This window comes from Mchenga conophoros, linkage group LG23 (genome assembly GCF_057382185.1).
Source record: "Mchenga conophoros isolate Kocher_MC1m ecotype Shallow Benthic linkage group LG23, M_conophoros_male_GT1.1, whole genome shotgun sequence".
Lineage (NCBI taxonomy): Eukaryota > Metazoa > Chordata > Actinopteri > Cichliformes > Cichlidae > Mchenga > Mchenga conophoros.
In genome coordinates, this window is record NC_140547.1 from 8,949,688 (window position 1) to 8,963,628 (window position 13,941).

The following is a 13,941-nucleotide window of genomic DNA, read 5'->3' on the forward strand; positions in this document are numbered from 1 at the left end:
GCACACATCTTTTCACTCTTCAGTTTATCAGCAACACATTTCCATTTCCACTGATGTATGGAAATTGAAATGGCCTGCCAGCACAAGCAGCTCTGAGCTGCTCAGTGGCAAAAAGGTTGTTTTTCTCTCATTGAAATGTAAACCTTCCAACGTGTTTCAGCATTTGCATTCCTCTGAATGGTAGCAGTCGTAGGGCGACGGCAGCAGTGGTTTTTTGCAGTTGTGTTTGCAATGGCACTGGCTTTCAATGACAATAGCTCCCTAACAGCACCATCACTACCGCCGCACACGCACATGGCACCTCCTCCCACTCGGGGAACGACAGCGCTTAGCTGTGAAAAAGAAGTTAGCAGTTTGCCCATTGCCAACCTTTTGGAAAGCACAATGTAAAATATTTAAATCTCGAGTGGCCATCTCTCATTCATGCCGCGCCTCATCTGGCTTTCACCGGTTGGATTCACATGCATATGTCAGTCACCAAATGGGGTGTGTGTGCCAACATGTTTTGAAGAGAAGAGAGAGGAAAAAACAGTAAGTGCTGCAGCAATAACAGAGCATAGGGGTGTTTTAGTCTGACATGCATGTGACTGTTAGATATTGGTATATAAGGTAAAAGACTAAGCTCAGGAATTATCCTGCTTCTCCTGATTTAGAAGCTGTTTAAAGTCTTTTTATTCTTGCATAACCTGTAAAGGAAATACAAATAAGAAAAATTACGTGGTCTTGTTTCTCTTTGCTATTTTAGGTAAAGACATCAGGAAAGTTTTGATCTGAGAAAGGCAGGTTTGGTTTAGTGTTTGCTTGTTTTGATGTAGATTTACCTGTGCATGGCTTAATCACATACAAATGGCCTTAAACACCAACTGTACAATAAAAAGTGCTGTCAGTGTCAAAATAAGGATTTTAAGGAAACCAATAAATCCAGAAAGTCACCATTTACCACAGTAATTAGATTTAATGCATCATCCTCTCCACCATTATTTAAAGTGTACAGTAAATAATGGTGTAATTAGACCACATAGTAGATAAACAGAGAGGAGAGTAGGAGAGAAGGTGGGTTTATTTATTTGCCTCTTTTTCATGAATCATGAGTGTTCGTGGGAACAAATATTCATTTATTTACAATGTAAGTTTCTGCGGAAACTGGGAAATGGCAATGAAATGAAACTCGTCTTTCTATTCAGGAGTATGACACACAAAGGGATGGGGACACAGCAGTGGACAGATCATGTTGGGACACAGCGTTCACTAGTTGAGATTTATGGTTTGGAGCCTCCGTTAGTAATTCAGACTTCCCCCCTGGGCCTTGTTTCTAGTCTAGCCTGGTTTACTGCCCAGGCAGTGAGGATCGGTCTCTGCGGTGGCTTAATAAAGACGAGCAGCTTCTCTGGGGGCTGAGTCAGGGCCAGGCCTCAAGTCCTGCTTCACATACTGGCAATTACACAAACGCAATGAGAAGTCCATGCATAGTACTGTGTGTTCCGTCTCATAATGTATCAGGGGTGGACTTGATTTGTGAGTGTGCGTGTGTGCGCGTGCTACAAAAAGGACTGAAATATGTGTTTCAGGTGTGATTCTGGCTCGAAACTCTGCCTTCTCTGATGTGATTCTTATCACAGTTCGTCTCTCTTCCTCACAGTGGGACACTGTGACCTGTTCAGCTCATCAGCTCGCAGGTAACAAGAGCTCAGTGATGAATAGGGAAAAGAAGATGTCACTCTGCACGTGCAGCCTGAATCGGGTGTAGATTATATGAATGTAAACACGAACGAGAGATGCACCATTTGCATGTTGAAAATAAGCGCCCAAATATTTGCTTTGATTATGTTCTCGGTCACGCAGACCTGTGTCCGACTTCTGTCAGCATCAGTATTCAATACTGATAACATTATGTGCTTAACCTAACTCTTGGGGGAAGAATGGACTTGAATGCAGGTAGATTAGACACCTGTGAACACAAATCTGATATCATCAGTGCTTTCTTAAAAGCAAAGGAAAATACTGGATGGTAATCAGCTTGCTTTAAATTCAGTCTTGTCCTGTTTTCATTTAGGTTAAATATGATCACAGAAACTAAAGCAGGCAGGCCTTTTATGATGGCATGCTAAACTGGAAGCTATTAGTCATTTATCCAGTTTGAAAGTTGACAAAATAAACATGGTAAAGGTTTCTTTTTTTTTTCATTAGGTAAACTCTAAGGTGCTTCCTTAGCACGCTTAATTATTCCCCAGTGAAATAAATCTAGTCTCTGTTCCTTAAGTGTGTGTGCTCTGACTCAGAAGACCTTTACAGAGTCAGTGAGGTAGTTATGCATTTGACCTCACTTATGGGAACAAGTGTCTTCGTGTTGTTGTTAGGATTTGCGTTTAATTGCTAATGTTTGTGGTTTACCTGCTGCTTTTGCATCATTTTAAGCTTGACATTCGTATTCTTCATGGTGAAGTTTACAGGATGAGTTGATCTTCTTACCTTCACTGTCTGCCGGAAAACTCCCTCAGGCCGCGCACATGCAGACAGACCTTCCGGCACGTTCATTCACACAATATACGCTCATGACTCAACGCCCAGCTCTCATTCATAAGCACAAACACACCCACTCAGAAACCAGTGCTTCGGCGCATCCTCGGAAATTATGCAGCCCGCTCGCAGATGTCGTAGACAAAAAAATTAAAACGCTTCCAATTGAATATGCGTGTGTGACTCAGAGGCTGGCGGAGATGGGTCTCCCGGATTCTCAAGGTCCCTCTGTGTGAAGCAGCTCTCCTTTGTGTGGGCATGTACCGGTAGGAGAGCATGTAAAACAGCAGCTGCTGGTGTTTTTAGTGTGTGCGTTAGCGGAAGCGTATTGATGTTCTGACGCTGAAAACGTGAGAATCTCTCCACGTTTTGTCATCTCACGTGTAAACTGATGGGATGAAAAATATATGAAGGCAGGACACTTTTCACAAGTGTTTGTTGGTATTTATATTTCAAAGGTGATCCAGCGTGCTGTTTTCCACCTCTATATTTTGTTCTTGGGTTGTTTTGCGTGACTCACAGTTCACAATAATCCTTATTCGTCTTATATCGGGCCTTGGTGCAACCCCTTAGTTCAACCTCTTTCTGAAAAAGGTCATTTTATATACTCTCTCCTTTTAAGACCACCTTCCTTTTGAAAACATTTTCCTCTGAGCTCTTGCCCACCATAAACAGAAGGTATGGTGGGTGAAGCGTTGTGCTCACAGCTAGCGATGACTGTATTCAGACATCCTTTCTTCTTGTCATCATACAGAGTAAAGATGATTCTTTTAAAGTACCACTGCGTTTCACTTTCAGTAAAATCCTGCACACTTTTTCAAGCGTGCTTTGATTTTTAGCATCGCATTCTGTTTTCCTCCATGCGATGAACCAATTGTCTCTCTAACAAGCAGCTAATCATGAAGGCTCCACGAGTCTTCTGCTTCTCTCACCACAAACACTGCATGGATGCTGGTTAGTACACACTGTCTCCAACCCTAGCCTGACTTCTAGAAACACACTGTGACTCCTTCAGATACAAGGAGTGGTGTAGCTGGGCCATTAGGATGCCACAGAATGGGAAGAGGAAAAACAGTTAGACCAAACAGCCCTGGGCAATAATGCAGGATACGTGTCAGTGTTCTTGAAGGGTACACACTGTACTCAGCGTGAAAATTGGCACTAAGCTTAACGAAAAAAGAAAAAGATGTGCGTCAGATACTTCCTGAAGGAAGGAGTACTACAACATCATGTCCCATTATTAAACTACTGAATAGGCCTTCATACACAAAAAGCTGTGCCTTCCTATAAACATGCTTGAAAAAAATAACTTGCCTGATGTGTTACAGACTGATGGGTAGTGGATGCAGTGCAGCTCATTTCTGTGGCAGATTTTCTTCTGGTTTGAGGCATAGAAGAAAATCAAGGTGAGTGCAGTTATTTCTTTCTAAGGAAAGTTTTCATTCCAACGCATGAAAAAAAAGATGTTTTTCTGCAGCTGCGTCAGAGAGGAGCTCAGCGTGCTGCAGAAAAGGAGATTCCTGCGCACTTAAATCAATTCACTGGAACTGAGTGGTGTTTACATCCTGCAAACCTCAGAGAAGGAATGTGTTTGCAAAAAATATGCACGTGTGTTAAAGGGTCTCTCCAATTTTTCAAAGAGGCCACAAAAATGTCAAATCCCTCCTTTCCCTTTCATCACAGCTGTTGGAGCATCAAAAGTTGCTAAGGTTTGATTTGAATTTTTGTAGTCAGGGCTGTCTTAAAACATGCTGCAAGTAGAATAAAACAGATAATCCTCGTGGTACTCAGTTACTGCGGCAGTGTTTGACTTAACATGAATTCGATTGCAGGTTGAGTCCCTTGGCATCAATATCTGGTTGGCCATTGTTTGCTTACTGTTTCTGTGTTTTTTCCAAAAACAAAAAAACCCCAATCTTTTCCCAAACCGAGCATTTCATAGTCCTTAAACCCAATTATGTAGATTTTTTTTTTGCCTATTCCAATCAGTAAAAGTATAAATCAAGCGAAGAAACTAAAGGAAAATGGAAATGAAAAGCTAAACAAGTGCAAAACACAGTTTCCTGTCTGACAAAGCTACAATCTATGCTTATCACCGCCCCTTCAACCTCCCAAAGGTGCTTTCACACAGGACATGGCACAAATTGTACACTGAAACACATCGTTTTTTATTTTTTAACACCACATGAATGGAAAAACACAAGCACAGCTAAAGAGCTCTTGCAGGCATCTTCATGCTCCAAGCAATTACACCTGCTGACTCAGTGAACTGAAAAGAAGCATTCAGGTTGCAGTACTCTAAGCAGAGGAGGCAAAATAGAGTAAAGGTCGATATTTGATGTCTAAATTAGCTGAATTACAGAATACGTGTGTGAGTTTGTATCAATGTCAGGGTAGGAAAAGTGTTTTTAAACATCTATTAAAGCTTTTGAGGTATTATCAAAAAAGACTGATGTCCCACGGGAAGTTTTGCATCGTGTCTCTCTCGAACAGTGACCTGAACACAGCACATGCAGCATCCTCTGAAGACTCTGATAGACCTATAGACTTTATAGGTCCATAATGGGCCACTGGGAAAAAAAACATACTGTACAGCTATCTGGCTAACCATTACTCTCTCACTAATGGAGTAGCTATCAAAATGTTATCTGAAGCCAGATCAGTTTTTGTTTAGTTTTCCTTGTGATATTTAGTCTATGTTGCACTGGGACTCGCTCATTGTTGACATTTGCACTGTAGGGAAATGGAAGAGAGGCAATGATGCTTAGATTTCAAGAATTTCATATAGAAATCGGTCACAAGACAACCGAGAGACTAGGAAAGTCTGATTTCTTAAGTTGTATTACTGTCCCTTCAAACATTGCTTGTAAATACATGAAAAAAATAGCACATGCTGTACTTTTAACTGACTGTATTTTTTGTGTGTTTCGTTTTTGTTTTTACATTTTCGAACGTCCTGGGAGGGGATCTGAAAGTCCCAAACATCTGTACATGCGTAAAGTCATTGTATTATTATGCCTTGTTACATCAAAATCCAAAACTTATGTTTAAGGGGAAAAAAAGATGAGGAAAAAGCAGAAGAAGGCTATAGTACTTTCACTAAGTGGACCTGCAGCTTTCAGAGCACCTGGCAGAATGATTTAATGCGGTTCACAGGACTGGAAAGTGGGTCAAGCTCGAGTGCTTTCTGCAGCATGCTCAGCTCACTGTAGACATCCAGTTATACAAACAGATCTATTGTTATTGACCATGATCAGGACAATGTGCTCCTAACCTTTCATGTGAGAAGGAAGGCAGCCCAGGAATCTGGAGCCACTCAGAGAGATGTAAGGGGAAAAAAATGCAGGCGATATGGTATATGAACGCATGTGCTATCTTCCAAATGATACTTCTGATATATTACCCATTTTAGGGCTCTATATGGGCATGATCTGTCTTCCCTGTGTTTCCTTCTTTTAGTTCACTTTCCTTTTAATGTCCAAATAAACGACAGTCACACATATTTTATGATTATCCAGGATTACCCGTCACCTGATATCACACAAGTTTGTAAATGCCACTGTGCTTGTGGGAGAAGATGAAAAGTCCATAAGAATTAGGTCAGCCCTTTATATAGTCAGACTACCACAATCATCCACTAGCACTATGATCTTCTGCCATAAACCTGAGTGTTTAAATGAACTGCCAAGTGAATATTACCTAAACAATATTTGCGATCCTTTCCATTTGCCCACTCTAAACTCTACATCAATTGGATTGTATTATGACTCACCCGTACATTAATGTGCTCGTGCGCAAACACAAGTATAGAAGCAGACCATATCTAGGGCTGCCTGAATTACATGGTTACAGTTAACAATTACTGCTTCCTGCCTTTTGTAATGAAAACAGTGCAGCTATTGCTTTGCTGTATCTGGCAGAAAGTTGCAGAGTAGAACAGGTGAATTTTTAGGTTCGCTGATGGTGACAGCAGTAAAAGGCTGTGGATGTTTTTGTGATAATCTAAAAGAACATTTTTGTTATTTGCATTTTCAGGATTCTGGTAAATGAAATGTGTTGTTTTAGTTTCTGTTCTGCTTAATGCACAACATTTTTTATTAGCTAGCGATGCCTGGAAACACAAGGAATTTGATTATAGAGTGATTATCCCCACAAACATGTAGAAGGAACGCAGGACGAAGAGCAGCAGTACAAGCAGAGCAGTTATAAGATGAAACAGATGAGCTAGAATGTTATCTAATTATCTTCTTTTACAAGAAGTTAATTAACTGGTTAAAACTCAAGTAAACATTTAGGTTTTCATTGATGGTTAAATGAGATGAACATTGTGCAGATATCAAATTAGGCTCACATGTTTGTTTTACATTTGAGGTCTTTTCACCTCTAATATTAAAGTGTCAACAGGGTGACTCCATGCTGCATGATTCAAATTTTAAGGCAATAATCAACCAATTAAAATGATATTTTTTGGAGTATATGCAGTTTGAGGTGTGTAAAACTACTTTTGATCTAGCCTTTATAGAGACTATAGATCAATCAATAATGAGGATATTAGCTCTAGTGTACTTTTACACCACTACACAGCTTTTTCATAGTATTTCTACACATTCAGTTGCTCATTACACAGAAAAAATATTACACGCCTGTGTGATAATACAGTGGCGAGCCTGTTGTGGTTCAGAGAGCGCATGAGCATGCCCTTCTCTTCTGTTTATAGTGGAGGGGGTAGTACATATAAACGAGAGATTTTTAGGAACAGTGTGTACGAAAAGCCAATGAACGTGCCAAAGCTTTCGTGCACAACTACCAATTCACCCCCCTTTGTTTTTGCTGTTCTCTCTGTTGTGGCCAAGTTCTTAATGTTTTTTTCTCCCTATCTCCCTTAATATAACACACGCAGGGTTTATTTTGTTAGGTTCAAGTGTTCCGAACGTGGAACGGGGAACGTAACTTGACCGGGATACAAACTCTAACGGGAGCTCGTGTCTGATTGGACAAAAATTAATCATAATAGAATTCAGTCACGCAGAGGATTTTCTTGCTGGATACAATATGAAGAACATCAGTTACCTTAAAGTCAAAGTGTTAATACTGCTGCACATGTTTTGAATACATCATAATCTTTCCCACCATGTTTTGTATTACTATAAAAAGGCGGTGCCACCTAATACATCTTCTTCCTATTTGCCAACTTTGAAATCTTTGTACTGAGAAGCCTAACAAGATAATAAATAAGAAAAAGGCTTCCTCATGCTTTTGAGACAGGACATAAGATCCAGAGCTCTGACATACAATAGAGCAAACACTATAACCTGCCTCTCCATTTCAGATGCCCTGCAGCTGCAGAAAGATACTAAAACCTGCTTTGTTTCTGCTTTCAATTCTGAACATGAAACCATCACAAAATAAAAGAAATAGTAGTCATCGATATGACGTGGCACTATCACTGTCACACAAGCTGAACGTCTAGCTCCTTATTTGATGGAGCAACATTTACTTGACATGTATATCTAAACTGTTTGAATGCACACGGATAGTTTTGTTAATTACTAGTTTTTGGGGATGCAAGTGCAAATTGTGGCTTAAAACATGAGACAAGTTGAGATCAGAGCAAAAGTCTGTCACAAAACGCTTTTATTTTCACTTCAAATACTACAAGTGTATAAAGAAATGTCACACCAACTGAATCATTCTGAACATGCAAAATTTGTTTGTAAAAACTTGACTTATGACTCATCTGGTATTAGCAGTCATCATAACATAGTCAGTCCCCAGGAACAGATAGACACTGTGTCTCACATACAGTGGTTGGAGGAGGGGATTAAACTTTTCTACAACAATCTTAATAAACTGTTCCTAACCTTGATGTTTCAGAAGCCTGTGCCAATGCCAATGTGCCTAAACTGAAGGATTATTTCCTCGTGATGCATAATTCATTTTGCCTCTCTTTGTAGCAGCTAAACAACAGGAAGGTCATCAGTGCTTTTAGCGGCGGAGCCAGCCTCTTTTACTGGAAACTTTTTTTTTTGAAACCCAACATTAAAATTTTTTTTTGGTGTGTTCGCTTGCCCAAACATTTAGCCCCACTTCTGGTCTCAAATGAGGCAAGCAGGGAAGGTTCTTTGAGGTTCATTTTCACAGACGTCCTGTCAGCTTCACCTAAACATGAAGAGGAAAACACTAGATGAGAGAGATTAAAACTCCAGATAAACGCAGATCGATTGATCCCCCCCTTTTCGGTTCACCTGAGACCTTCTGACGATACATGAGCTGTCCTGCAAAGCTTACAGAGATAGGAGATAAAACTGATTTGATCTCATCAGCAAGGCCGGGAATAGATCATCAGAGATGCAGAACAGGAGCTGGGTTTCATTGTAAATGCTTTTACAATGACCATATTTTTCTTGCTCTTATGGTTACTTACTGAGAACATAAAGAGCAGGAAAAATTACAATAAAAGCAGTATGAGTCATGGCATCTGCATCTGCTGTGGTCTCTGTCCTATTAATACTGACTGGACCAAAATAGAAAGCAAGTCTGGGAATGTTTTGTGTCAAGAGCCAGGAGCTTCAACCACATGTAACTGTTTCCCCACCCATCAAACATTTTTCACAGATAAACCATGAGAACATCAGTCAGCAAGATTCTGAGTAAGTACATGGTGCATACAAAACATCTGATCAACAATGTGGCTCTCCCATCCTCCTCAGCTCAAACTGCCCCCGTTATTCTGTTATTTGTTGTTCTGTTGACACTTTTATTCCTTTCTCCTTTTCCCATCCCTTTTGAAGTATGTCTGTCATAATTATTTGTTGTTTTCCTTTCTTTTTGTTCATATTGAAATGCTAAGGGGATAATTGCTGAGGGAATGTTTTGAAAGCACAAACAAAGCTGCTGATAAATGAGAGAGTCCCGAGGGCCCAGGACTCCTGAGGTGCCCTTACCTCATAATGCCCTCTCTCTTTTCCTCATTGTCAACTAATTGGCAGATAGAGAACCAAATAACTGGAAATTAAATGATAATTTACAGAATGTCACCTTGCAAAAGAATGCACAACATACGTTTTCAAAGTGTAAAGGATTATCTCTGAGGCCTCTCAGTTTCAGAAAGGATTCCTCTGAAGTCTAAAGAAATCTCTTTATGATATTATCAAGAGTTGGGGACTACTTTTTAAAGAAAAGGCCTGGATTGCAAACAGGCCATTTGAAATTTAAAAGAAGCAGAGGTTTAAAAGGCAAGCAGCGTTCCAGGAAAGATCCCAAGGGGATGCATCATGAAAAGAGGATATATTATGTTACCATTTCCAAACTGATTTTGGATTGGTGAATTTGGTTAGCACTGGTGTCTCACAGTACATGGATTCTTGTTCAAACTCAGGCAGGGTCATCTATGCGGAGTTTACATGTTCCATATGTGCTTGTCTGGACTTTATTCAGGAGTGCTTTCTTCTTTTTTTTAAATAAAAAAATGAACAAATAAGTATTGCCAACTTGGAATATATCTATCTTGTAGGGGTGCAACGATACACAAAATTCACGGTTTGGTTCCGTTCGATACTTTGGTGTCACGGTTCGATATTTTTTCGATACAAAAAAATGTTCATGCTTTTTTAATTTGCCATTTATTAAAATTATAAATATATATTTTAACTCAGAAGTACAGTTTTTTTAATGTAATGTTGCTGAAACAACATAATAATAAAAAAAATAAATCAATCTGATCAAGAAATCACTCATCTTTGGAAAAGAGAGTTTATTACAGAGAAATGGCTCTTTCCAAAATAAAAGCTATACTATACGCTTCTTCTGGGCTATATTCTCAGCAGCATATTAAACATACCAGGAATCATGTGCTAAATGACTCGGGTAAAGTTTGTAGCATGCGTGCTTGTTGTTTTTGTCTGCTTCCACTTGTCTTTGCACTAGGATGATGTCGGCGTAAATGTGCAGTCATATTCGTTGTGTTCCCACTAGTGCTGTCAGCGTTAATCTCATTAAAATGAGATTAACGCCATAAAGCGGCAAATCTCCGTTAACGAGTTACCGCAGATCGCCCCGTGCGTGGGGCTGGACGGCGTCAACACGTTAACGAGCTAACTGCGCTAACGCACTAGTTCCCACCAATGTAATTGAGCATTGCGTGGCACATCCGACATACTGTTTTACTTTTGTCCATCAGGGTCATGCTTCACATGAAAACCAAGATAGTTCCAAACGCCAGATCTGAATGAGGGTGGGGGAGGTTCAATTTCGGCTAGCGTTGAGGCAGTTGCCATGTTGCACCGAGCTTAGCTTCTGTCTTGCTAGCTTGCGCTGCGCTCAGTGGATCTGCACTCGACAGTGCAGCCTAGGCGGAGTAGTCGAACGCGGATCCACTTAGCGCTCAACACAGACAGCATCGTCAGAAGAAAAGTTTGTATTGTTCGATACATATGCGTACTGGTTCGAACAGTTCAATATCGATACGAGTATTGTTGCACCGCTACTATCTTGGCCCCAGAAGGATCCTACAATAAGGTTATTAATCTCAAGAGTTTCACTTCCTGGACAAATAAAACAAACTCAATGTGAATGCCATATATTTATGAAATTTGAATATTAATTTTCTTGTACACCTTGTTCGATGGTTTTTTTCGTATGTTTTCAAGTTGAACACAATATCTGTTGGGTAGAAATTCTTTAAATATGATCACATTCACCCAGGCTGTTTTTACTTGTTTTCAAGTTGTTAATGTTATGACATTTTGCGCAGAAAAAGAATGTTGCTTCAGATGCATTTTTACTACTGGAAGTATTTCATCTAATTTAAGCTGAATAGTTGAGCAGCACATGCAGGAGGTAGAATACATGACACCCATACGCTTACTGTAAGTTTACAAGACAATGACCTGCTTTGTTCACACATGGACTTAATTTGATATCTCAGTCTTTATGCTAGAGAGTTGGCAGGTTAAAATCCATTTACTGGCTGAACTAAGTGAGTCAGACATTTGGATTCCTAACTCTGCCCGGGAATGTGCAGTGCATATGTGAAAACAACTTTGCGTGTAAGGGCCTGTGACCTTGTCTTTTTGACCATAACTCAAGAATTCCTAAATTAATGACAATGGCAACATTTTCCAGAAATGTAAAACAGGATAAAATGATGAAGAAATTTGCAATTTTGACCAAGAGGTCAAAATTGTTGCATTGTAATATTACGTAAAAACACTTTTCACAGCCTTGAAATAAGGGAGACTGTGATCATATTTTATTTTGGATACTGAACTGGTGACAGTAATCTCTGCTGGCAGATCTCTATATAAGAGACAGGACAGACAAGGGTGTAAATTACAATACTGGAAAAATTGCGAAACAGCAATTCTAGTAACTGAACTCATACTTATATTGACTTTTCTGCTCCATTTGAGCAGTCAAAGCACTTTTAGAAATGTGAAGCTAGAGACTCCAGTAACCATAGTTAATTGTATTCCAGGGCCAGAACAGACAACACTGGAGACAATTTGATACTGCTGTCTAAAAGTAAGCATATATTCAGTGAGATTGCAAATCACAGTGAAAGTAATGACACCCATTTGCATCAATCGGAGGTCACTAAAATTAATATTGAGCCTCATGCCAGGAGTGACATTGTTAGCTACATGTTCTCCTTAAAATGCTGGGTGTCCAAAACATGATGTGGGCTTCATAGTCAAATGGAACCAGGAAGCAGAGGATGTAGGATGAATACGTTAGCTTAAATGAGTCATACTGACTGTCAGAATCCTCAAAGCTAAGGCCGAGGAGGAGGAGTGGCTGCAATCTTTCACTCCCTGTTATTGATCAACCAAAGACCCAGAAAACTCAAAAAACAGCTTTATTTGTTATCTATCATTCACCTCATAGTTTCTATCTGATTTCTCAGACTTTTTTTTTTTTAATTGAGTTAGTGCTCCGTTTTGATAAAATCATTATTATACATGATTTTAACACAGATATAGATGGTGAAAATGAAAGTCTCGACATAAATGTTATTTTTTTTAATTAGACTTAATTTACTTTTCTCAAAATTTAAATGATCGTGCAACTTCGCAATATTTTCTGACTCTTTATTTAGACGCTTTCTGTCCAATTAATCTTTCTGAGTTAACTTAATGTCTTCCTCTAAACCATCACTGTGACTTTTAACTGATCATTTCCAAAGGAACAGTTTATTTGAAGCATTTTAATCAGGATTTAAAATTCATCATAGCACAGAAACAGTAGTGAATGTTGTACATAATGATCTTCTTACGGCTTCTATATTGCACAAATATAAAGAACTCCCTTTATTCATTTGCACAATATCTCTAATATTTAGAAACAGTCTGTCTCAAATTGATGCTGAAAAGCTGGTCCATGCATTTATTGCTTCTAGGCTGCACTAACTTCAGCTATCAGGTCCCTCTTCTTTGGAAATGACAAACATGCTGTCTACTTTTAAGATTAAACTTAAAACTTTCCTTTTTGATAAAGTATATAGTAAAGGCTAGATCAGGTGACCCAGAACCATCACTAAGTTACGCTGCAATAGGTTTAGGCTGCTAAGGTACTTTTCTTGATGCAATGGGGATGTCTTCTTTACTCCCCGTGTGTTTATACACCAGTACTGTATGTAATCATTAGTAATTCATGAACTCTGGCTCCTTTCCACAGGACACAGCAGATGGCTGCTCCACCCTGACACTGGTCCTGCTGCAGGTTTCTTCCTGTTAAAATTGACCTTTTCCTTCTCACCGTTGCTTGATCATAGATACATATCTGATCGTTTGGGTTTTCTCTCTAATATTATAATGTCAAATTGCATTGAAATGGAATCAAATTCAGTGTCTTTACCCATTCATAATTTTCTTTCTATGCTTAAGTACTTTTAACTAACTCACACACTGGTGGATGCATCTGGGACAACTCGGGGTTCAGTAACTTGCTCAAGGATACTTGGACATGCAGACCAGATGAGGCAGGAATCAAACCACTGACCTTTTGCAAACCACTCTAGCTTCTGAGCTACAGCGACTACTCTTAAAACATATGTATTGACTAGGGGTGCAACAATACTCGTATCGATATTGAACTGTTCGATACAGTGCTTTCGGTTCGGTACGCATATGTATCGAACAATACAACATTTTTTATTTATTTTATCAACTTTTCTTCTGACAATGCTGTCTGTGTTGAGCGCTCAGTGGATCTGCGTTCGACTACTCCGCCTAGGCTGCACTGTCGAGTGCAGATCCACTGAGCGCAGCGCAAGCTAGCAAGACAGAAGCTAAGCTCGGTGCAACATGGCAACTGCCTCAACGCTAGCCGAAATTGAACCTCCCCCACCTTCATTCAGATCTGGCGTTTGGAACTATCTTGGTTTTCATGTGAAGCATGACCCTGATGGTAAGCGCGTCATGGACA

At 39.6% G+C, this 13,941-nt stretch overlaps 1 protein-coding gene across 1 annotated transcript in view; it reads left to right on the forward strand.

Annotated features, from left to right (window-relative positions):
- Window positions 1-13,941, forward strand: part of usp46 (ubiquitin specific peptidase 46) — a 32,876-nt gene that overhangs the window by 3,718 nt on the left and 15,217 nt on the right. The gene's annotated exons all lie outside the window — the stretch shown is intronic.